The sequence below is a fragment of the Tamandua tetradactyla genome, chromosome 14 (assembly GCF_023851605.1).
Source record: "Tamandua tetradactyla isolate mTamTet1 chromosome 14, mTamTet1.pri, whole genome shotgun sequence".
Classification (NCBI taxonomy): domain Eukaryota; kingdom Metazoa; phylum Chordata; class Mammalia; order Pilosa; family Myrmecophagidae; genus Tamandua; species Tamandua tetradactyla.
The window spans coordinates 38,577,745-38,602,677 of record NC_135340.1 but is presented as its reverse complement, the minus strand read 5'-3'; the positions used below and the strand labels follow the sequence as shown (position 1 = coordinate 38,602,677).

Genomic DNA, 24,933 nt, shown 5'->3' with positions numbered 1-24,933 from the left:
TAAATATGTTCAGGAAACTTACCATAGTATCCATCATTCCTAACACACTACCTTAAAACCTCAAAGAAATGGCCTCTGCCTGGCAAATACCTAATCGAGGTTCCTTACTTAAAACCACACTCCAACCTCAAAAATTGGAAAAAAGCATTTCTTAAAAGTTCCAGAATCTGGATTTCATTTTCATGACAATCTTATTCTAGAAAAACCTGGCATAGGACACACCATCTTTCATAGCCTGTTTTGGTTTGTAGGAATTCTGCTATAAAATGGTCAATTTTAAATATCTTCTTCACATTACAATTATCTTGGAATGCAACTGTATGAGCTGTTAATAATCAACAACAAGAGACAGATAATCTAGCTTCAGTTCTATGAAACAGGAGAGCATTAGATGTTCTCACTGAGATCACAGGAGTTACATGTGCAATCATAAATAAGACCTGTTGTTTCTATGTAAATAAAACTAGGCAGATAGAAGAAAAATTTTAAATTTTAAAAGAAAACACAGAAATCATTTAAAAAGCCTGGGATGTTAATTATGGGACCGAATCATGGATATCCTCATTTCTCTCCTATTTCACTTCTCTGCTAAAATAATTTCTTGATCCCTAATAAAAATTTATAAAAAATTGTTTTTAGTTCTTCTCTTTGGCCCTTCTCTCTTATAGCTCCTCTCCCAATTCATACACTGAGTTGTCCAGTCAATAACTCAAGAATACACTAATGATGTCTCTCAATACCAGAAGGAGCAAAAACAGCATCTCCCGTCCTATGGCTTCTCCTCAAGAATACATGAACGATACCTCCCAATACAAAAGAGACAGAAAAAACTTTTTCTCCTCTCTCATGGCACCTCTGGTCACCTACCAGATTTTCACCTTTAGGACAACTGCACGCATTTTCAGCCAGATGCAGTTACAGCAAGGAGCACTGCACAATTCCCCCTATTACCAAAAAGAGTGGAATACTAGACCTGGGGGACAGGACCCCTTCCTCCATTATATCACCTACCCCTGGGAAAAATTTCAAGCCTCTCCCACTCCAGTCTACATACCAGCCTGCATCTCCTTCATCCTCCAGCAGTTGCTCTATTCAGATAACCTTGCATTACTCAACTTCCAGCCTCTGGTTGTGCATTTTTGCAGTAAACTCCCCTTACTTGAGCACCACCTTCTGACAATTGCAGCCCTGCTGTATTAGTTAGGGTTCGCTAGAGAAACAGAATCAACAGGGAACACTTGCAAATATAAAATTTATGAAAGTGCCTCACGTGACTGTAGGAACACAGAGTCCAAAATCCACAGGGCAGGCTGCGAAGCCGATGACTCCAATGGATGGCCTGGACGAACTCCACAGGAAAGGCTCACCAGCAAAAGCAGGAATGGAAACTGTCTCCTCTGAGTCCTCCTTAAAAGGCTTCCCATGATTGCATTTAGCATCACTAATTGCAGAAGACACTCCCCTTTGGCTGATTACAAATGGAATCAGCTGTGGATGCAACTGACGTGATCATGACCTAATCCTATGAAATGTCCTCATTGCAACAGGCAGGGCAGCGCTTGTCCAATCAGATGAACAGGTACCACAACTTGGCCAAGTTGACACCTGTCCCTAACCATGACAGTCCACCCCTTGTCAACTTGGCATATATATATATATATATCACCTTAGACCCATACTTAATTTCCAAATGAAAACAAATAAGCACACATTTTTTCTTTTACCTGACAATACTCAACTGTCCTGCATATAACTGGAAACACATTAAATCTCTCCAGAATAGCGTGCAAATCCTTGGGCAACATTCATTCTTAAACTTGATATCTTACAACTTAAATAGTATCACACGAACAAAACAGCATTACAGTCCTCGTTTCTGTAACTGATCATGTGGTCGAAGTTCATATTTATCACTACCTTCTTCCACTACCCATTCCATGTTCCCTTTCCCCTCAGCAAGCACTTCAGCTGGCCGTGGTTCTTTGCCTGGTGTGGTGACCCAAACCTTCATTCCTGAAGTCTCAGAGCCATTAGTGGTCCTGCCTGGAATGTGTTGTTGCAGTTTTCCATTGATTTTAATCATAGGGCATGGTAGTACTAATAGACACCCCAGGGGATCTCCTATATTCCAAGAAAACTCTTCTTTACCTCTATTATGTAGTTGCAGTCCTACTTCCTTCTGATAGTCAGGGTCAATTACCCCAGACAATAATGTAATCCCCTTCTTGGTGTGTTGATCCAGAGGCATAATTGCCCAAAGTGACCAGGTGGCAATCTTAACTTCCAGTTCAGTGGTATCACTGTTGTTTCTCCTGGAGAAAGCACACCCCGTTTTGGAACTAAAACCTGTAGGCCAACAGAACTCAGGGTAGCACGGACAGGAAGCAAAAATTTTCCTGGTGGATCACTAGGAGTAATAGTGAGCGGCACCACACCCATTTCAACCCCTTGGTTCCTGGACCCATGGATCTTGGCTATGGGAGAAACAGCACCATACAGCGGACGCTGATTCAGAGCATACACAGCTTCCTGGAGAACATTACCCCAGCCTTTCAAGTTTTTGCCACCTAGTTGGCACTGTCATTGAGTTTTCAAAAGGCCATTCCACTGTTCTATCAATCCAGTTGCTTCTGGATAATGGGGAACATGGCAAGACCAGGGAATTCCATGAGCATGTACCCATTCCCGCACTTCATTTGCTGTGAAGTGTGTTCCTTGATCCGAAGCAATGCTATGTGGAATACCATGACGATGGATAAGGCATTCTGTAAGCCCATGGATAGTAGTTTTGACAGAAGCATTGTGTGCAGGGAAAGCAAACCCATATCCAGAGTATGTGTCTATTTCAGTTAGAACAAATCACTGCCCCTTCCATGAAGGGAGGGGTCCAATGTAATCAACCTGCCACCATGTAGCTGGCTGGTCACCTCGAGGAATGGTGCCATATCGGGGGCTGAGTGTGGGTCTTGCTGCTGCCAGATTGGGCACTCAGCAGTGGCTGTAGCCAGGTCAGCCTTGGTGAGTGGAAGTCAATGTTGCTGAGCCCATGCATAACCTCCATTCCTACCACCATGACCACTTTGTTCATGAGCCCATTGGGCAATAACAGGAGTTGCTAGGGAAAGAGGCTGACTGGTATCCATAGAATGGTCATTTTATCCACTTGATTATTAAAATCTTCCTCTGCTGAAGTCACCCTCTGATGTGCATTCACATGGGACACAAATATCTTCATGTTTATAGCCCACTCAGAAAGGTCTATCCACATACTTCTTCCCCAGACCTCTTTGTCACCAATTTTCCAATTATGGTCTTTCCAAGTCCCTGGCCATCCAGCCAAACCATTAGCAACAGCCCATGAGTCAGTATACAAATGCACCTCTGGCCAGTTTTCCTTCCAAGCAAAATGAACAACCAGGTGCACTGCTCGAAGTTCTGCCCACTGGGAGGATTTCCCCTCACCACTGTCCTTCAAGGACACCCCAGAAAGGGGTTGTAATGCTGCAGCTGCCCACTGTCGGGTGGTACCTGCATATCGTGCTGAACCATCTGTAAACCAGGCCCGAGTTTTCTTTTCCTCAGTCAATTCACTGTAACGAACTCCCCAAGAGGCCATAGGTCTGGTCTGGGAAAGAGAAGGTAATGTGGCAGCAGGAGTGGAAACCATGGGCATTTGTGCCACTTCTTCATGCAACTTACTTGTGCCTTCAGGACCAGCTCTGGCTCTATCTTGTATATACCATTTCCACTTTACAATAGAGTGCTGCTGTGCACGCCCAACTTTATGGCTTGGTGGGTCAGACAACACCCAACTCATGATAGGCAACTCAGGTCTCATGGTAACTTGGTGGCCCATGGTTAAGCGTTCAGTCTCTACTAAGGCCCAGTAGCAGGCCAAAAGCTGTTTCTCAAAAGGAGAGTAGTTATCTGCAGCAGATGGTAAGGCTTTGCTGCAAAATGCTAAGGGTCTGCCTTGTGATTTTCCTATAGCGGCCTGCCAAGGGCTCCAGACAGCATCTCTATTTGCCACTGACACTTCCAACACCATTGGATCTACTGGATCATACGGCCCAAGTAGCAGAGCAGCTTGCACAGCAGCCTGGACCTGTCACAGAGCCTCCTCTTGTTCAGGTCCCCACTCTAAATTAGGAGGTTTTCTGGTCACTTGATAAATGGGCCGGAGTAGCACACCCAAATGAGGAATATGTTGTCACCAAAATCCAAAAAGACCAACTAGGCATTGTGTCTCTTTTTTGGTTGTGGGAGGGGCCAGATGCAGCAATTTATCCTTCACCTTAGAAGGGATATCTCGACATGGCCCACACCACTGGACACCTAGAAATTTTACTGAGGTGGAAGGCCCCTGTATTTTTGTGGATTTATCTCCCATCCTCTGATATGCAAATGCCTTACCAGTAAATCTAGAGTAGTTGCTGCTTCTTGCTCACTAGGTCCAATCAATATGATATCATCAATATAATGGGCCAGTGTGATGTCTTGTGGGAGGGAGAAACGATCAAGGCCTCTGCGAACAAGATTATGACATAGGGCTGGAGAGTTGATATATCCCTGAGGTAGGACAGTGAAAGTATATTGCTGACCTTGCCAGCTGAAAGCAAACTGTTTCTGGTGGTTCCTACTAATAGCTATTGAGAAAAAAGCATTTTCCAGATCAATAGCTGCATACCAGGTACCAGGGGATGTATTGATTTGCTCAAGCAATGATGCTACATCTGGAACAGCAGCTGCAATTGGAGTTACCACCTGGTTGAGTTTACGATAATCCACTGTCATTCTCCAAGACCCATCTGTTTTCCGCACAGGCCAAATAGGAGAGTTGAACGGGGATGTGGTGGGAATCACCACCCCTGCATCTTTCAAGTCCTTAAGAGTGACAGTAATCTCTGCATTCCCTCCAGGAATATGGTATTGCTTTTGATTTACTATTTTGCTTGGTAGGGGCAGTTCTAGTGGCTTCCACTTGGCCTTTCCCACCATAATAGCCCTCACTGTATGAGTTAGATAACCAATGTGGAGATTCCCGCCAGTTGCTCAGTATGTCTATGCCAATTATACATTCCGGAACTGGGGAAATAATTACAGGATGGGTCCGGGGGCCCACTGGACCCACTGTGAGACAGACCTGAGCTAAAACTCCATTGATCACCTGGCCTCCATAAGCCCCCACTCTGACTGGTGGTCCAGAGTGACGTTTTGGGTCCCCTGGAATTAATGTCACTTCTGAACCAGTGTCTAATAATCCCCAAAATATCTGATCATTTCCTTTTCCCCAATGCACAGTTACCTTGGTAAAAGGCCATCGGTCTCCTTGGGGAAGATAGAGGAAGGTTAACAGTATTAATTTGTGGAAGTGTAACAGATTTCTCCCCCATAGGGACCTGGTCTCCCCTTCATTCAAGGGCCTCAGGGTCTATAAACTGTTTCAAGTCTGGAAATTGATTAAGGGGCCGTGACTCTGTGTTTTTGTAATTCAGGTTAGACTTCTGTTCCCTTGACCTAGAACTCTTTTGTTTATACAGCTCCAACAAGAATTTAGTAGACTGCCCTTCTCTTGTACTTCTAGGCACCCCATGATTTACTAGCCAATGCCACAAATCTCTGCATGTCATATAATTTTGATGCCTCCTTTGAGTTTGTTGTCTATTATAATACCCACGTCTACCCTGTCTTTGGTGATTAAGTGCTGCCACCTGGCTTCTGCCAACTCGGGATCCTGTCATCCCCATTGTGTTTAAGGATTCCAGCTCAGTGACAGCAGTTCCTACAGTAATATCTGACCTACAGAGAAGTGCAACCACAGAGCTCTTGAGGGATGATTGTGCTAGTCTCACAAACTTATTTCTCACTGTTCTGGTAAAAAGTGCATCATCTGGACATTCCTGTGGTGTAAGAGCAGGCTTTGCATGATAAATCCACTCTAACATCCCAACCTTTCTAAGCCTTTGGATCCCCTCATCTACATTATACCAGGGCAGTTCTGGCATTTCAACCTCAGGTAATGTTGGCCACCTTTTGATCCATGTTTCAACCAACCACCCAAACAAGCTGTTAATACCTTTTCTAACTGCTTGAGCGATAACATTGAATGCAGAATCTCTGCTTAGTGGGCCCATATCAATAAGTTCAGCCTGATCCAGCCTTATATTCTTCCCACTATTATCCCACACCCTCAAAATCCATTGCCACACATATTCCCCTGATTTCTGTCTATATAAATTGGAAAACTCACACAGTTCTTTTGGAGTATAACCTACCTCCTCATGTGTGATACTTTGTACCTCACCTTTAGGGGCCTGTTGGGACTTTAGTCTAGTTATAGGTCTAGAAGAAAAGAGGGGTGGTGGGGGTGGGTCATGAAAAGAATTAGAAATATCTTCCAAGCCATTTACTTCAGGGCTTTCATTTGCAGTTTCATCTGGTGAAACAGGATTAATAACTCTAGGGCTAATCCCTTCAGGAGGAGGTTGGGTGGCCAATTCCTCAAGGCAGGCAGGAGGTGGGATGGCTATGTCCTCAGGGCAGACTATTGCAGGGTTATCTAAAGAAAGCTCAGCATGGTCTAGGGTTTCAACCTCACCCCCAACATCATTATCAATCCATATGCCACCATCCCATTTTTCAGGGTCCCACTCTTTTCCAATCAATGCCCTCACTTTAACGGCAGACACCATGCAAGACTGAGATTTCAGTTTATGTTGTAAAGTTCCTACTCTAACAATAAGATTCTGAGTCTGATTTTCAGAGATCTCAAGTCTACGGCTACAGGAAATAAGATTTTCCTTCAGGATACTCATAGAAACCTCTACATCTTTCAGACGGTGCTTAAGCTTCTCGTTTGAAGCCTTAAGCTCATCCCTTTCAACCTTTAATGTTGACAGTGTTTCTAACAACAACCAACCAACATCTCTATAACTCTTATTCCTACAAAACTCTGTAAAGGTGTCAAAAACATTATTCCCCAGAGTCTGGCTTTGTACAAGCAAAGCATTAGAAGAATCGAATGATGATATTTTGACTATCTCCTTTGCCAACTCAGTCCATGGATTAGGAGTGTCATTCTGATTATAGGAATCAGAGCCCTTAGTGACTCTGAGTCCAGTCAGAGTAGAAAACCATTCATAAAAACCCAATTTTAAGATTCTGTTCCTTAAGAACCACTCCTGGTACCAAGATGTATTATTTAGGGTTCTCTAGAGAAACAGAATCAACAGGGAACACTTGCAAATATAAAATTTATGAAAGTGTCTCACATGACCGTAGGAATGCAGAGTCCAAAATCCACGGGGCATGCTGCGAAGCCGATGACTCCAATGGATGGCCTGGATGAACTCCACAGGAGAGGCTCACCAGCCAAAGCAGGAATGGAACCTGTCTCCTCTGAGTCCTCCTTAAAAGGCTTCCCATGATTGCATTTAGCGTCACTAATTGCAGAAGACACTCCCCTTTGGCTGATTACAAATGGAATCAGCTGTGGATGTAGCTGACGTGATCATGACCTAATCCTATGAAATGTCCTCATTGCACAGACAGGGCAGTGCTTGCCCAATCAGATGAACCGGTACCACAACTTGGCCAAGTTGACACCTGTCCCTAACCATGACACCTGCGTACCTAAATAAGCATTTATTTAGATTTTGAACTCCACCAATGGAAAGGTGTCAATTCCCAAAAATCCACCAATGAAAATCCGCCTGACTCCTACCCCCAATTCTCTAACCCCAAGCCATAAAAACCTTATCCCCTGCCACTTCCAGGCAGTCATTTCTCTCTCTCTTGAAATGCTGCCCAGGCAGCTCAGTTTCTCCCTGAAATAAAATTTTACCTGAACTTCTTCATCTCATTTTTGGTGAATTTGCTGAGTTTGCCTTTCAACATAGTTATTGGTTTTGGTAAAACCTTAATTACTGGACTAGGAATCTGATACTGATGATTTGGAACCTCATTATTCAGAGTTTGAAGCACAGCTCATGTGTGAAAGGGAAGAATGCAGTCAAGAACCTTTAGAAAATGAAGAAGATCTGCAAGATCAGACTTCTTTCCCTCCCTTCCATTTCCAATCAAGGATCTAGAACTACTGTCTCCAGCTGGGTGATAACTCATTAGGTGCTCTGCTTCCAACCACCCACTCACCAGCCAATCCTTGATTTTAATTTATAGCTTTCTATCTAATAGTCAGACATTGAGATGGATGCTGAGTCTCATCTTCCAGGTAGAACATTTACTGAGGCATGACCCAGAATAGGAGCTGGTGATTCTGAGAAAATAGCTCTTGAAGGACCCCAGCTCTTGGCAGTGAGCTCTGGGTTCTCTCCGCTCGTCAGGTTCTAGGTGCAGGGGTCCACTCTGCCTGGTTCTGGATGAAAATTTTCTCTTTCATCATCATGGGATGCATGCAAGCAGTGACAGTGTGGTTGCTGCAGCCCTAGTGGTTTCCACAGGAGCCTAAGCGGTCGGCACCCCTGAAGGGAGCCCCGACCAGGTGGTGCATCCCAAAGAGAGTGGCACCCACTTCCCGTGATGGCGCATCCTGTAGCACAAAGCTCAAGCTGTTACTCAGGTTTCACACTGCAAATATACTTATCTATTTCATAAGTTATGCCTTAAATATTTTCTGAAATGTCATGACTACTAATAAGCACAAATTTTATGAATATTAAATCATGATCTGCTTTCTGTCAGATGGAAAACAGATAAGTCAGGGCTTGGAGAGATGGGGTTGAAATTATGCATAGTGGGATAGCATCAGGAAACTTCTGAGGTGCTGGAACTGGTCTCTCTGGAATGGTGATTATGGATAAATGTCTCTATGCATTTCTCACAATCCATAGAAATGCTTGAATTTTTTGCTCTGTGGAAAAAATCAGATTACAGGGTAAATTAATACAATTATTTATCATTTACATGTATTTACTATTCTTAGTATTTTCTGTGAGTTCTTCTGTTAAGTTCTCAGTTAAATTAGGAAGACAAAATATGAGTATTTTGAAATTTCTTGGCATAGTTTGCTAATTTGCTGTTCAGAATGTTTTGCTTGTTACATACCAGATTTTTACACCAAATAGACAATTTTAATCTGCTCATTTAATGATTAAATAAATATTTCTCACTGTTATATTTTGATTTTCCTTAATTTCTAATTAATTTTTTTTGTCAGTTGCCCTAACAATACATGCCCATTAAACATTTGGTATTGTTTTATCAGCTTGTTTCACTTTTGCTAGGCTAAGAGAGCAAAACCTTTCTGAAATTATCTGTGATTTTTAAAAAGCAAACTAAGACTAAAATTCACTTCTTGTTGTGTACATTTACTTGGGTTTTGAAAATACTTAGTCATATGCCAGCCATGACAGAGGTCCAAACTGAGTTCTATCCCCCAGAAAGTTTCCTGACACTATCCCTATACAGACAAATTCTTCCCCTTCCCACAATCCTGGGCAACCACTCATGTTTTCCCTTCTGCAGTTTTGCCTTTTCCAAACTATCACATAAATGGAATCATGCTTCTTTCACATAGCTAACTGCATTTAAAATTCATCCATGCTGTTGTATGATCCAGTGTTTCATTTCTTTTATTGATGAATAATGTTCCATTGTATTGGGATACCACAGTTTATTTGTCCATTCCTGTGTTGATAGACATTTAAATTGTGAGCACATTTTGGCTGTTATAAATACAGCTGCTACAAATATTTGTGTACAAGTCTTTGTTGCCTTCTTATCTTTTTAGTCAAAAAAAGGAAGGACCAGATCACATAATAGGTGTTTGTTTTAACTTTTTAGAAAACTGTTAAACTGTTTTCTGAAGCACTTTTATCATTTTACCTTCCCTCATTCCCATGAGAATTCCAGTTCCTCCACATCTTCACTGAAACTCAATTATGATTTGGCTTTAATTTTAGCCTTTCTATTTGGTGTGAGGTCGTGTCTCATAGTTTTAATTAGTGTTCCCCTAATCACTAATTTTGTTGAATGTCTTCTATGAGACTTCATTTTTTTGAAATCTGTATATATCTTTGGTCAAATGTCTCTTGAAATTTTTTGTTCATCTGTTTTATTGGATTTCTTTCTTTCTTATTATTGAGTTTTCATAATTCTTTATATATTCTGGATACAAGTCCTTTCTCATATATTCTTTTATGCGTAAGGAGTAGAGCACTTACTTTCCAAGAAATTACATATATCGATGTGTTCCTTGTCTAACTAATGCTCACAAAACTTTGCTCTTTTATTTTCTTCTGGAAGGCTTATACATTTGTTTACTGTTAAATTCATTATGCATTTTGAATTATTTTTGTATATGATGTTAGGTATCAAATAATTTCTTGAGTTTTTCCTCTTTTCATTTTTTTCTTGTTGAATATAAAATTGTTTCATTATCATTTATAGAAACTAATGTTCTTTCTCTCCTGACTCTCTTTTGCACCTCTCACTAAAATAAATTATCCAGATAGATTTCTATGGTTCCTGGAGTTTATTATGTTCCATTGAAATATTTATCAACTTTACACCAATATCATATAATTTCAGTAACTGTAGCTTGGTAGTAAGTAAGGAAATCAGATGGTATTGGCCCTCTAACTTCCTTCTCTATATCAAAGTTGTAGCCCCTCTATGTTCCTTATACTTCCATATGATTTTTAGAATCAGCTTTTCAAGTTCTAAGATAAAAAATTCTTACTTGGGTACAGATTGGTGTTGTGTTGAGACTATGAATCAATCTGGAATGAACTGACCTGTTAACAATAAAGCATGTTTCAAGGTAACCGAGAAATCAGGATTTAAGGAATGATTCTGATTACTGAATCATTATATAGACACTCCTTTTTGCTTCCTGATATTGAAGTAGACAAAGAGGAATACCTGAACGCCCTAAATCATAATTAAACTTCCCTGCTATCTGAATCCTCATGTAGGCCCAAGTGACTATGTATATCTAAAAAATCTTCAACCAAAATCTTTAAGCCCCTCCTGGACAGGACAATACCTAGTTTTATTCACCACACCAACTGCAGCTAAATTATTAGGGTTAATATTTTAGGTTCATCTCTCCAAGCTTAAGTTGACCCAACAACTAGCTGAAAACTGACCCCAACATGCTCACCAGCCAGATGAAGGACATTCACCAATAATATTCATGCATGCCTACTGGAGCACTTCAACTTAAGATCTCCAAGACCAGCCCCAGCAGAAGATAAATACTTTGGCCTGCCATATCTGTGGCCTGGCATTTTTATCTTTACACTTGCATTCCTTCTTCAGATAGTAATTTTGGCTCTCCTAGAAGAAATTGGCCCTAGCTATTTCCCAGAAACTAACCTTACCCTAATTTGGTGGTGGAACCATCCACAACAAAATAGCTCCTCTTCATATTCCCTGTGCTAGGGCATATTCAGTCCTATAGCCCTATGAATGATTTCCTTTCAGCTTTCACATTTTGCAAATAACCTCTAACAATCTAGCCTGGTCACCTCTCAAAGGCCCTCTCACTCTGCCTACCCTTTTAAAATTCATTACTGAGTTTTGGCTTCAGGGAGATATACAGGGTTACACCCCTGATCAAATCATGTTGTACTTCTTCATTCTCATCCTCCTAATAGCTCATCTCTTACAGGATTAACATCCTTCCACCATGTAACTTTTCCAGCTTACCACCTCCTCCTTACAATAACACAGCCATCTTCTCAACTTCAACACCCATTTGCTCCCGTTATCCAAAGTATTGCCACAGCCTTTAACAAAACAAACTGCTGGATGTGTCCAAAGTCTATACACTCTACTTCTCTCTCTATCTGAACCTTTCCAGTAAGCATAGAGAAGGTGCCTATAATCATTCCCCAGTATTATGGATTTAAATACTTCATACAGGTAGCCAAATCAATTTCAAATTACTTTATACAGATGAACAGCCCAAAGAAATAACTCCCCAAAATGTTGAATTTAATGCAGGTAGCCAACTCACTTTAATTTATTTTCTATTTTTTGCATGGTCAGGCACTGGGAATCAAACCTAGTCTCCACCATGGCAGGCAAGAACTCTGCCTGCTGAGCCACCAAAGCCCACCTCGCCAATTCACTTTAAACACTGGTAGTGAACCAAAATCCCAGAAGATTTATTAGGGAACTAAAGTCAGAGAAAAACCCCAACTGCGAGCTCCAGGACCGACTGAAGCAGTGCCCCAACTAATGGACAAACCTCATCTGTACTTTCCCCCCTACTCTTCCAATCCTGAAACTACCAATTTAGGACATCTTAATACTTCCTTTTGCAATTACACCCAAAATTTTAACTCAACTCTCCTCAAATGGGTACCCAACACCCTAAACAATTTCACCATACTAACTAACCAAACTAGCATTCTACTTTGTGGCAATGAATTAGGTTTATTTTACAGGCCAATACATTGATGATATAATCCCATTACCTAGTTCTATGAATAATACCCCATTATTTGGGCTATAAAGCTGCTCTGGCCAACTTTTCAATCAAACCAGTCATAATATCACTGGAAATAAAAGGATTACATAAAATCAGTCAAATATTTAAAGCCCCCTGCTAAAACCCTGCCAAGTCACAATAGTTTTTTTTAACTATTTTTTTTAGCTTTAGCTGTTCCAAAACCACTAAAAATAACATCTGTGACATAACAGAAGGTCACACCAACCCAATTACTATAGCCTCATTCACAAAAGTACCAAAAAGAAACAATTTACTCAAACTCCTCTTCAACAACACACTATGTCAAAGCCCAACTCATCAGACATCTCAGCCTTTTAAGCCCTTCTATTCTCCACTTTGTGAAGATGAACTTTTTACAGGCAGGAAAAACTTCAACCCTCAAGTTGCCTTCATCCTTATTAAATCCTGCCACATTCAGGTTAAAGGAAACTTTTTAGCTCTTTCTATGGTAGGCATGGGATATTATTTCCTGTGAGGAAACACAGCTTATCTATTACTTCTTAACAATTGGACAGAAACCTATACTATTGTTACATTAGCCCCTGAAGACCAAATCATAGTGAAATCCCTCTGAAATGGCTTTCTCAGGGCAAATTATCAACCTTGGATTCTTTCTTGAAAAACATCTCAACAAACCTTTAACATGAAACTATAGGGATCTGCATATCTGAGAACACTTAAACCCCATTCTAGAAAACCCAGGGCAAGTTCACACTATATATCAAGGTTTTTTCTGTTTTGTTGGCATCTCCCTACTACAAGCCTCTATCTTAAACATATCACAAATGATATAGCAATCGTGGAATGCTACAATCCAAGGTTTAAGAAGACAAGAACAATCTTTAAATGGCTAAGCTGAAGCAGTCCTACAAAATAGAAAAGTCCTGTATGTTTTAACCACAGCAGCAGAAGGGACCTGTGCAATTTTAAATGAAATTAGCTATTTTTACATCAGTAATACATGTCAGACAGAACACAATTTAAGAATACTTAAAAGAAAATGTGGACATAACAAAAATAACTAAGAAAAGGCAGGCACTGATTCATCTTGGCTGGAAAACTCTCTCAAATTTTCCTTCATTCTTCTCCACCCCTTTATTGTGCTTCCCCTCATTGGGCCCTTAATTATCCTCTTGTTAACATTCCCCCCAGCCCCCTGCATCCTGTGATGTCTGACTAAGTTTGTTCACAGGTTAATAGCACCCATGGCCAATGAGAAGAATTTGAAAACACACTCCTGTTACAACAGAAATTTGAAAATCTGCTCCTGTCACAACAGAAACATTACTATCAGCCCATCTCAACCAAGGATGCTCAGAAAACCAATTAGTGATGCCCCTGCTCCCCTTGAAGCAATCCTTCCCCCACCTCCCCAAGTATACCCTTTTGTCATAAGGAAGTAGCCAAAGAGAGAATATGATGACCCTGCTCCTTCTAAAAAATTGCTTCAAGCTGAGCTAAGGCATTAACCCACACCGCACCCCAGCTTTATTCAATTTTATTAAAAGAGAAAGGCAGAAATGTCAGGTCTCAGTAAAAGAACTTTAAATATAAAGGGACTTTTTGACTCAGAGGCCCCTCAGCACCATTTTCAGAACCAGGTGGGGCAGCAAGATTTCCAGACATGCTGGTGCCTTACCCACCTGAAGTCACCATACTCACCTGAAGGCACCAAACATATCAGAGGAAATAGACATATGGTCAAGGACTGTTCCTGCCTGATAACCCTCACCTCCAGGCGCAGATTTTCTTCTAAGTACCTGGCTCTCAGAAATGGAGCTGGATTCACTTTCTTTCCTTTTGCTGGTGGCTCCTACTTCCTTTCTCTCTGTTTAGTAAATCTGTTACTCTCTGGTTTATTGTCTTGCACAGATTCCTTAACAACTCCATGCCTAACAGTAGCCACTTCACAGAAAGAGCAATTCACTACTCTTCCCTGGATTCTGTGTAGTGTTCTTTTGGTCTCCAGTGTTTTCAAATGGTTTTCTCAGATGGTTCTTGCCTGTTTAATAGTTGTTCTGGTGGAAGGACTGAGTCCTGGGGTTCCAGATCCTGTTCTCTTTCCACAATCCTCTGATTGGTTGAATTGGTAGTCTACAGTGTAAACTGACTCTGTGTGGAGGTCTCCTTCCATGCTTAGTCCAGCTTTTACTGAGCCTGTAGATCAGTCCCAGTGAACAGAAGGATCTTCTCAGATCTTTCAGGGGATGTCTTGCCCTAGCAAGCACAGTATCTTTCAAAAATTCCCAAGTAAGAATGAATGCTCTTGGGTGTCCTCAACCCCACCATCCTCCTCACCAAAGAAACTCTCTTCCTAGCCTCTCCTTCCAGGCCCCAGGCATTGTGCTTTGTGTCAGCTGTGATATTTCAACCTAGCAGGCTAAACTTTTCTCTGTTCCATGTCACATGTTACTTCACACAGCTTCTATGACTCAAATGAGATCAGGATTAGGTGAAATAGGCAATTGCCTTGAGTCAGATTTTCAAGGAATGGATTGGGATCAATATATAACTGCACTAAGTGTGTGTTAAGTGTACTCTGTCTCCACCAGAGCCAGATACCAGACTACTAAATTCAACCAAATTCAACTTCACATAATAGGAGTGTGAAGTGCCTGGCTGGGAATACAGATGGTAGTAAATCCCACAGTAATGTACAAGCTGGGTAAGGTGAGGGGGCAGGACAAGTGAACATCATGCAACTTTCCTAGCATTTTATAGGTTGTTTCTTCATTAACTGGTTTGGTGTTGAGTATTTTCCAGAGCTTGTGGAATGTTGGTTGTGACTGTTTCTTTATTTCCAATGTTTCTGTGGAGGAAGGGGGTGCTTTTTTGAGCTTCTTATTCTACTATCTTAATGGTGATCCTATGTTATATAACATTCTTTAAATGAAATATAGAAATGCAAAGCAGTTTAATGGTTGCCAGGAGTTAAAGAGGCAATGGGAAAGAAACGAAGTTGGATTGGTTACTAAGGGACAACATAAAACACATTTGTGGTAATGAAAATGTTTCACATTTGACTGTATTAAAGTCAGTATCCTACTTATGTATTATGTTGTACTATAGATTATATTATATTATACTATGTTACTATACTATAGATTTGCAATAAATTGCCATTGGGGAAAACAAGACAAATAAGAAACAGTATTCTTTTGTTTTATTTCTTACAACTGCTCATAACTCTACAATTATCTCAGGAGTAAAAAGTTTAATTAAAAAAGAACAACAAATGGGACAAGCAGCTTTTAGAAATGACACTTCTAAAAGTGAAAATCTTAGTTATTAAAATGATAACTAAATAACATGGGCTAAAGAACTATTCAACATAATTTAAGACAAAAATCAGTGGTCTGAAAATAGATCTGACATATTTCTATAGAAAGCATCACTGATAAGTAAAAGGAAGAAAATTAGCGAAGAGAAATTTAAGATATTGAGAATATGATGACATGCTCCAACTAAACTAAAGTTCAAAGAGGTGAGAATATACAAAAGGGGCAGAAGCAATACTCAAAAGATAAATAGCTGATAATTTTGCAAAATTTATATAAGTTATGAACTCAAGATCTATGAAACATAAGGAATCTTGAGTTGGATAAATTTAATAAATCCAGATCTCAATTCATTGTGATGACAGGGTATAACATTAAACACGAAAAGGATATCATGAAAACAGCCAGAGAGAATATCCAGTTTTAAACAAAGTAGTGACTAATAGTCAAACAATGATGTATCTACAGACACAATGATAACACAGTATTGTCATTTCTTAGGAGAAAATAGTAAGTAATCTGTGTTTCTATAACCAGTTATACAAACACTCAAGGTGAGTGAAATAATGCATTTTAATGCAAAGATGAAAAATTAACTACCTATGAAGTTATTACTACCAGTGAACAATTAATGAGTTGTGTAAACTTAAGCAATTTTATCCTTAGCATCTCTAACTTTCCTCATTTTTTCTTCATTTTGCTTTTGCATCTCTGTCTCAGTAGATTGGTTACATGACACAAACAAATGAATCAGTGGTGTCTGAGTTTGTATTGTTGAGACTCTCTAGTTCTTGTGAACTTTAGCTTTTTTTCTCTGCACTTTACTCTATGGTGTTTGTAAATGTCTACAAGAGTAGGTAGCACTTCCTTCAATGATAATTGTGAGGATTAGTTGAATTAATGCATGTAATGTTCTGAGGAGAGTGCCTGGTATACAGATGATGGCATAATCTATTACTACTTCTTATATACAAAGCATATTTTCTAATATTTGTTATGAAAGAAGGATGTAAAAGATATGTGAGTCTCTTAGGTGACAAATGCTATTACAAAATAAAAGTAAGGTTCCATTGTAGATTATTTGTCTAATGGTTTATAGTAATATATCTGCAAGCTCTGTAATAAATTCAATGTTTCATTCACTAGCCTTAGATATCTCCCAGCATTTAGTAGACTTAAACAATTGATTGGATACTAGGAGAGATCCCATATGATGTCAGAATTTGTCTTTTTAAATTTAAAATTTTAGCTCTTGAGGGCCCGTTTCTTAGTCTTCAAAGTGAACATCTCCTTCCTTTCCAAGGCTTTCTGGCCTCCTCCTCTCCTGGGTCCTTGTGAACACAGGCCAGCCTTGCACCAGATTTTCTGCCATGGGATGAATATGTGGGTGGGAAGCTCATAATCAGGTCAATTTTGCCCTCATTGATCCATTTATATACTTGAGTAGCTTACGTTTCTGAATTCTTCTTGAACTGATACCATAACTCAAATGCAAAGATGGTAGTCCCTGTAAGGGTAGGATTTAACACTAACAACCAGGTTAAATTACATAATGACAGTTTGAAATGAGGTTAAATATTTTTGTCTTTTTTATTAGTCAATTTTATGGTTACTTGTAAAATTTTTGCTTTTAAAAACATACCTATGTATTATTTTTGTTATATGTAAGGAACCAGGTTCTAGCAAACCACTAAAGAACTTTGGGTACACAACTTCAGCTAGGACAAGGACTAATAAATATCTATTGTATATTAGTGGGTATACAAAGCTAAAATCAAAAGTGTTTCCCTAAGAGGTGAGATTTTGTGGGATTTTATTCTGGTATCATGTAGCCAGCATAGCGTCCAGTGTGTTACACAAAATGTCAAAATGCATAAAGGACATTTACACACTGCTTTTATCTTTTGAGTATCTGGTACATATTCAAAATGTACCACATGCATTTTTTCATATATTTTCACAAGGACCATTCCATAAATCTGTAATAACTTTGTTAAATTCATGTATGCCAATTGTGTATAGGAAGAGACAAATGGCAGAGGAAGAGTATAAAGACTGAACTGTATGGAACTTTCATTCCTAATTAATTGATATTTATATGAGAAAAGGTAGATTTTGATAAGCTATATTAAAAGGCTGAAAAGGAATGTTCTTAACCTTCATAAAAACTTTCAGAGTATTGCCATTTTCTCTAGAATATATCCCCCACAATCCACCATATGGTAAAGGGCTTCTATCAAACAATAAAACAGTGCATGACATTCTATGGTTTTCACTTTGAAGGCATCAATCCATACCACTTAACTTTTCATTCCAGACTAATTACACCCTCAGATCCCTCCTGTATACCTTTCCCAAGTTACATTTTGTTGCTCCTTAGCCTCTACTCTCTGGACTCCAGCCACACCATTCAACTTATATTTGCCTATTTCTGATTTTGTATTATTTATCTTCAATATAAGTATCTTATCTTTATAATTATAATTGAAGCCATATCTAATGCTCTTTGTTTCAAACTTCTTCCACTTCCCATTGTAGTTTTAGGTGCTAAATATTCATCAGCTGGTGATCTATATTTCATTAAATTGACTCAACTGAGAACTTACCATGTATCTTTTGTACATGAACTTGATATATAAAATTTCCAAGTGTTGTATTTCCCTGATTTTCGTTTATTTATGTGACATTTGGGATGCATAGCTCACCCAAATGAATCAGTGGTGTCTGAGTTTGTGCTGCTGGGACTCTCTAGTTCTTGTGAACTTCAGCTTTTCTTCTTTGTTATCTTCTCTGTTGTGTATGTGGCATCTGTGCTGGACAACATCATGCTTATTGTTGTAATTTCCTCTGTCTCCCATTTGAACTCTCCCATATACGTCCTGCTCAGGAAACTTTCTTTCATTGATACCTGTCAGTCTAACTTTGTCACCCCTAAGATGCTTGCAGACAATTTTGTTAAACATAAGACAATCTCCTTTGGGTGTTGCATGGCCCAGATATTCCTTCTTCACAGTTTCGTTGGGAGTGAGATGATGTTGCTTGTAGCTATGGCCTGACAGATTTACAGCCATATGTAAACCCCTGCACTACAGCATCATTGTGAACCAGAGACTGTGATAATTTTTATGCCTAGTTCCTGGGTTGTGGGTATTCTTCATTCTGTGAGCCACTTGGCATTTACAATGGATCTGCCATTCTTTGGCTCCAATAAGGTAGGCAGCTTCTTTCATGACCTTCCACTGGTGATAGAGCTGGCTTGCATGGAACATAAGAAATGGATATCCTGACACTAACAGTGACCTCATTGAGCTGTTTCCTGGCTTTAATTATTTCTTATGTCATCATTTTAATCACCGTTTGGGACAAGTCCTTCAGTGGGTCATCCAAGGCATTTCCACATTAACTGCTCACATCATGGTGGTGATTCTTTTCTTTGGGTCCTGCATTTGTTTGTATTTGTGGCCTTTTAGCAGATTTTCTGTAGATAAGTTCCTTTCTTCATTCTACATTGTTTTCACACCCTTGTTGAACCCCATCATGAATTCTCTGAGGAATGATGATGTAAAGTCAACCATGAGTAATTTAAGAAACCATCATGTGGAGACCTTGAAAAACTAGGGGCCATCATGAAGGGGCACGATCCTACATGGAAATGAAAAGATTTCAGCAAAGCAGAGAATCATACCAACTGTCTCTACTAATGACATGGGTTATATGTTTTCAGAATTGTTATTTCACTATAAATATAAATTAATTTCTCTTGGTTCATTGTTTAAATATAATTTTGTACCAATTTTTACATTTCTAAAATACAAACTTTCTTGAAATTGCTTAATCATATTTTCAAATATTTTATACAGAAAATGAATTGTAACATGCATGAGCTACTGATATGGACTAAAATTGTAATTTCTTTAATAGAGTATGTAGAATCTTCAAACATGGCAATCAATATGAATGAGTTAATTAAGTTTCTGATGTCTTCAATCAACCTATTCACAGCATTATTCCACGTATAGATATAGTAGAAAAATCATATTTCACAATGTCTTTCTTTCACCTCACAGATGTAATTTTGTTAGCCCATCTTCTCATTAGTTTTGATTATTTTGGTTATTTATTTTTTCTTTACCCTATCATTAATGATACATAAATGTTTTTATAATATTTTTGTGGGGTTTTATTTGGATTATTTGGTTTGCATTTCTACACATTACAAGAGATTTTCTAGTTGGTGTCATCAGCAACATGTTTTTGAAATAGGATATATGGGTCACAGTGGATTCTGCAATATTCTCAGAAAATTCACAATATCTTTGAAATCATTTGCAAACATGGCAGGCTTTGAATATTTAAATGCAAAGGAAAATAATTCCATATGTATCTAAAAATGATGAATGCACACTGACAAAAATTATTGTGGTTGAGGACCAAATTTGAAATATATTATTCATATTTCTTGGAAACTGAAGGTAAAAATTCATGTCCATCAAATATAAAAATTATGTGTATTGAATATTGCTTCATTTCCTATCCATAATTTTTCCTATGTGTTATCCACCTGAGATTTTGCTATGAAAAATGCCTTTTGAATGGGTAGTTTTGTAGGCACGGAGGTGGAGGGAGTGAAGTTCAGGGAGTGAGCAATAGTAGACACTGGTTTTCACAAACTCATGTATATAAGTTAGTAGAGGGATGTTGACCTCAAGAAGACAAGGGAGGCAAGAGTATTGTGAGCTTTAAAGGGGGACAAATACAAAGTAAAATCTTTTTTGCATGATAGCTATTATAGTACTCACTTTCATAAATAAAATAATCTCCAAGATGGATGTTATTTTCATTAATAGAAGAAGCAGATAAGAAGAAGAAAAAGGAAGCAGCAGTGGTGGTGGAGGACATTGAGTACAGTGGTGGGATGGGGAAGCATCCAGAATCACCTTTGCCTTGGACCACAGCAAAAATGAGACAAATAGGATGTACTATGTGACTTGTGGGGCTGCATACATTGTATCTCAGTTCCTCTATTAATAAATTAGGGCAAGACCTATGCCTCTTTTGGAGAAAAAATCATGAATAATAGAGTCAATGAATGTTTGATGCTTTAGATTTTACCATACTGATTTGAATGAGCCAAGGGAAGAAAAGAGAAGTCAAAAATGAAATAATATCTGACTTTAAAATTTTGAGTATGTAAATGATATTAAGATCCTTTAATTAAAAGTTTTGAAAATTCAGAATAACAGTGAAGAAAATTTACATACAAGCCATATTAAAATATTTATCTATTAACAAGAATTTAAAAAATCAAAAGACATTAAAAATTAAAAAAAAATTTTAAAACAAAAAAATTCTATTAACAAGTTAAAATATTTAACTGTGCTCAGTTTGTACTAATAAGGTAAGAAGACATAATTTGAGGAAACAATACTATATGCAATTGGTGTGATATAAAGAACATGGAGTGCTGGGTTTGGAGGTCTGAGTTTACATTGCAGTGACAGACTTTACTTTCTGACCCTGAGTATGTTACTATATTATCACCTGGAGTCTTAATGAGAATTATAAAATATACTGAGATCTTCATGGTAAATATGAATAGGTAAATACACAAATGGTACACATGGTAAATACACAAATAGATGTGTATTTGTAAGCACCTAGGATAATATCTGACAATTAGCAGGTTTTCAATATATCCTGGTCCTTATTTTTACTTTTCTGTGGGAGTGATCTATCTTTTTCCACTTCATCTCTACTGAATGGTTTCCTGAAAGATTCAGGTTAATCTATGTCTGTTCTTCCTCTGAACAAAAGTTGGGACATTAGAATTGTCATCAATTACTTTCTAATTTTCTTACTTCTCTACTGGTCTGCACGTCTCCTTTTTCAGGAAATAACAAAATTTCCTGGTTACCACTTGGCTTGCCTTTACATTCTGATTTATCAACCAGAAAATCTAAAGGGAGATCTGTTATACATCCATAAATGCATTTAGACCTGTTTTCACTCTTGGACATTTTTATACATCTCATAGAGGTCTTCTTAAGACTGAGCTTAACAAAATCGAGTGTTTGTGATATTGTACTGTAGTATCATGGCAAAGCCTTTTTACTGGCATGCTTCTCAGAAAGAAATACAAAACCATATTGAAAGATATTTCTAAACATATTATCTGAAACTATATGGGAAATATTAACCAATGAGAATACCCAAGAGAATAATTTTAGAAGTATAAAACTTGGAAAGGAAAAGATAAAACCATGCATACTGATCACAAGTTTTATTGTATATTAGAACAACTAAAGAGATTTAATGGAAAAGCTGCTGCAAATAATAGAATGCATTTAAGTAATAATTTATAAAGTTGACATTTAAACTAATGTGGTAAAACCATTTCTCCTGTATCATATAGCAAAATCCTAAATGCTTTAAAACATACTCTAGATGATGCTGTGATGAGATGATGCTGGTAGGAATGTTAAAGGACACAGCCTATGGAGGGGCATTTAACAATATTTAAGGAAATGCACATGCATTTACTACTTGAGCCAATAATGACTTTTCTAAGAGTCAGCCGAGAAGATACAGAACAGACAGGGTGCAAATGTATTAAATGCAGCATTACTTTTAGTAGGAAAATGCTGGTAATCACTTATACATCAAATATTGTTTAATAAAATAAGATACACCCACTCTGGAGTACTATGAAGCTATGAAAATTAAAGTGGAATATCTGTATATATTACTATGGGTTTACTTAAATAAGTGTCCCTAAAAATGTGGCCCATACACCAACATTGTTCGTAGAACTGTTTGTTATCAACTGTAGCAAGATATATACAGATATTGAGAGAAAAATGTTAAACATTTTATGGAATTGTGAAATTTTCTCAATGTTCAAGCACACAATTTTCTATTTTCAGAAGTCACTGGTCCATGATGAATTAGAATAACCATCTTGATGATGCTTTGATTTGAATATTTTCCTGGCCTCACAAGCAAGAGCATATAAATTTCCATTGGCTTGAGCAGCCTATGAAACTTTAATAATGATGTTTGAACTGTGTTGTGTATGGGACTCATGTTATTTAACCAAATGGTGTAATTGAAAAATGTGTGTACTGGAACTGTGAAAAGTGAGGACTGCCTATGTGAAAGAATGTGTGTGTGATTGAGATAAGTCTAGCATATATATTATGCTACCTCTAAGGGTCTAGAGGGGGGAGATACTAGGATAGAGGATCATGGATAAAGTAAAAATATTTTGAATATATCTGTGCTGTTAGTTTTGATCTAGGAGCTACATCAGGTAGAGTTCAAATTGGAAAGCAGAACCATATGGATAATGGATTTATCATAGGAATTATACTTTGAACACTTTTGGGAGGATTTAGGGAAGAGAAATATGAATGATAAGTTACAGAATCAGAGGTAGCAAGAACCAGTAAATCTAAGAAACCAAGACCATTTAGCCAACAAAGTGGGAGTCATGGAGGGTAAAATTGTAAAAAAAAAAAAAAAAAAGTTCATTTGATGTTGTTATCTCTATACATCTGCAACCAAGCAACTGGTCATAGCCAAAGGCTACTGTTAGTTCTCAAATCCACCATCCATGAAAAAGAGTTGGATGCAAAGTGAGTGACAGAGCAAAACAAGCTGGAACCTGCTGCATTGTTGCATCCATATGTCATCTATTCACAATGATCTGATAAGAGTAATGACTGTCTCTACAATCCCCAATTTATTTTTAGATAACTCTAATCCAGAGCCATGCAAGAAAGGGAAATCTGGAATATGTAGTTCTAAGCTTAACTATATGGAAATAGAAAGAATGGGACCCTGCCTTGCACAGGAGACACGTATGCAGCTCCAGTCACCTGAGAGCTCAGCTGGTGCTGACAATACCAAGATGGTTTCCAGAACATATCTGAAATTGTTTTAATTTCCTATGCTGCTGAAAGCTATATGCCATCAAGTGGTTGGTCTTGAATGATAGGAATTTACTCCCTTTTGGTTAGAGTCTTGGGGTAATGCCCAAATCAAGGTATCACCAACATGATGCATTATTTCCAAGCACCAGCTGCTGGTGATCCTTGGTTCATCTGCCACATGGCATCATCTGCTGGTCTCTGCCTTCTCTTCCAGGTTTCCTTGCTTTCAGCTTCTTGCTTCTGTGGCTTTTTTTGTCTCTCAGTATTCATCCTGCTTACCAAGGACTCCAGTAAGAGGATTAAGACCCAACGTGGGCCACACCTTAACTGAAGTAACCTCTTCGAAAGGTCCTACTTATACTAGGTTTACACTCACAAGAATGGATTAGCTTTAAGAACATGATTTTCTAGGAGGCACACAGGTTCAAACCAGATTCAGCTGGAGTGTCTGCAATGTCTGGGGTCTAGTTGGGTTTCCTCTTTCTACATCGTTTCTCATCATTTAGTAGTCTAGTCTGACCTTTACACAGGGGTTGTTCCCCAGCAGGGTGGAAGTAAAAGCTGCTTGCCTGTTTAGGCCTCAGTTTTGGGATTCACATAGCAGTAGTTTTGTTTTGTTTTTTTTTGCATGGGCAGGCACCAAGAATCAAATCTAGGTCTCCAGCGTGGAGTCCAGAACTTTGCCTGCTGAGCCACTGTGGCCTGCCCACATTACAACACATTTGCCTCATTCTACTAGTCAAACAATTTACAGGTTAACCAAGAATAACAGTTGAGGAAAAACCCATCTCTTGTTTAAAGTGGATGTAAAATATTCTGTCTGTAATTTCGACCTAACATGGTCTACTTTCTGGGTACAATTTTGTACATTCTTCCCACGTGGAAAATATGCTCATTCAATTCAAAGAGTTTTAAAGTCTCATCCAATTACATTTGGGTAGAATTCCAGGACCTTTTATTATTATTTTTTATCCCTCAAGATACGTATCAGGCTCACTGGGTTTAGACCATTTTCTTAATGGATATGTCTGAATGAAAAGATGTTAAGTTCTCTTCCCCATATGCCCAGTATGTAATGGTGAGAAAAGGATCAGACAACTGCAATAGACATGAAAATTAAAAAAGAGGGGGAAAAAAGTACATGCCATCTCTGGATCATAGCTATTCTGGACATATTTCATTAGATTCCCTGAATCCAAGGGCAGAAATTGTTCCCTTCATAGAACTTCGTTCTACCTCCTGAGGT

At 38.6% G+C, this 24,933-nt stretch overlaps 1 pseudogene; it reads left to right on the top strand.

Moving 5' to 3' along the window:
- The first annotated feature begins 726 nt into the window (after window positions 1-726).
- Window positions 727-19,374, top strand: LOC143655331 (olfactory receptor 4K1-like; annotated as a pseudogene).
- The last annotated feature ends 5,559 nt before the right edge of the window (window positions 19,375-24,933 follow it).